The 1,925-nt window shown below is 46.2% G+C and overlaps 1 protein-coding gene across 1 annotated transcript in view; it reads left to right on the forward strand.

Moving 5' to 3' along the window:
- KBTBD7 (kelch repeat and BTB (POZ) domain containing 7) overlaps positions 1–452 on the forward strand; it is a 4,654-nt gene extending 4,202 nt beyond the window's left edge. The window contains exon 1 of the mRNA XM_006776933.2: positions 1–452. This exon is cut by the window's left edge and continues 4,202 nt beyond it. The gene's annotated coding sequence lies outside the window, so the exon portion shown is untranslated.
- Positions 453–1,925: the final 1,473 nt, after the last annotated feature.

The following is a 1,925-nucleotide window of genomic DNA, read 5'->3' on the forward strand; positions in this document are numbered from 1 at the left end:
TTCATTATTTCAAGTGAAATAAAGCAGCATGCTTTAGTGGCCTAAGGCTAACTTGTTCCAATGATAACGGATGTGTGTAAGCACTGCTTTGAAGCAGAAAGTGATTTCACTATAGTGTTATTTTTTGGCCAACTTTTTTGGCTTAACTTTGTCTTGTAAACTTGAAATAGGACAGTGCTTATCTCAACCATATTATCCATCTGCAGAATTAAGGTCTGCAGTCAATAAGACACATTCTCTTAAGTTGTCATTCTCAACCTTTAAGTTAGGTATAAGCTAATTAGTAGTAATGTATTGGTTTACAAAGAGGTTTTCTTGGGAAGGATTTTGGTTTTGTGATATGTTTGTTAACTAGGGGATAGATGTTAATCATTATTTTAAAGATAAGTGATTTGTACATGATTAGTTATAAATAAAACTGGCACTAGAACCCAGGCTATCTGATCTCTTAATTTAGTATTCCTGCTAAATGTGTGAAACACTTATGCATTGTGTGACACAACTAGCAGTGTTGAAATCCCTTTCTGACAGAAAAGCACCTTTATCTCAGTTTTATAATTAATTGGCACATTTTTAAACAAACGCTCTGTCATTTTGGTTGCAGGAACAATTAACATGATAATGAAGTAATTTGTGGTATCTGTCCTGGCTCCCAGCACATTAGATTGTGCCCCAAGGGGGTGTGAAAAAAGGGAAGTTACCTAGACATTTCAAAGGGTATATTATTATAGATGCAAAAAGACAGCTCAGTTAAGGTAAATGTTGACCTTGTCGTTGAAGATACCAGCCTAGGAGGTGACTACCCACCATAACTGCTTTTAGTTAAAGTTTAATTTCAGACCATCCTTTGTGGTTACTTGAGGTCTCTGAGTCTGCAAGACAGCCATGTAGGCCTTTCCTGAGCTTGTCAGGTTAGCATGTGGCCCCTTTCGTCCACAGCAGCAAAGTTGTTTGCTAGTTCCTATTCATGCTGAGCTAGACCAGTAGAACACCCTCTTGGTAGGAGAATTTTGACAGAAAGAAGGGTTGCAGGGCTCTACCCCAACTGAAAACCTAATGATCTGATTTGTACAGAAAGAGTTTTAAGCAAACCTGCACAAAACACTTAACAAGCTATAAGTGGGGGTGGGGAACACCTGGCCCTCGGGCCATGTAAGCCCTCAAATCATTCAGTCTGGCTCTGGCAAGCATTAGGGTGAGTTAATTAAAGGTTTGACCAAATATAGTAGGCTAATTTTTAAGTTGAGAATTTGGTAAGGCCTGAGAATCCTATCTAATAATAGACAAACATGGTAATTAACCGTACCTCCAACACGCTTCCCATTGGCTAATTAGGGCAGTGTGCAAATTAACTGCCAAACAAGATGGCGGCCTGCAGCCAGGCAGCTGAAGTGAACAGGAGGCTTGCTTGCTCCAGTGATGGAGAAAATGGCCCTCAGCCCCACACCCAGACTGGCCAGGCACCCCAGTGGGGGCCCCCACCATGAAGGGGGTGTGACCAGCTGCAAACAGCCATCATCCCCTCTTCCAGGCTGGCCAGGCACTCCAGTGGGGACCCCCACCATGAAGCAACAAGATGGCAGCTAATTTGCATACTGAAGGCAGGCGGCAGTGCTTGAGGATGTCCATGGTCTGGGACCCGGATCCATGACCCTGCCAGGTGGGGGTCAGTGCTTGAGGCTGTCTGCGGTCCGGACCCGGATCCGTGACCTGGTGGGCGAGGGGCACCATGGGAGGCTGTCCATGGTCTGGGACCCGGATCCGTGACCTTCCCGGCGGGACGGCAGCTCGCACAGGGGCAGATCATACGGGGTTGGGCAGGGCAGGACGCTTGGCTTCCACCCAGCCCCAGTCACTCTGGGCAGGTGAGCAGCGCATAGAGCCTCTGGACAGGGGAGGCAGGCCAGCGGAGGGGGGGCTGTACT

Source organism: Myotis davidii, unplaced genomic scaffold, assembly GCF_000327345.1.
Source record: "Myotis davidii unplaced genomic scaffold, ASM32734v1 scaffold105, whole genome shotgun sequence".
NCBI lineage: Eukaryota > Metazoa > Chordata > Mammalia > Chiroptera > Vespertilionidae > Myotis > Myotis davidii.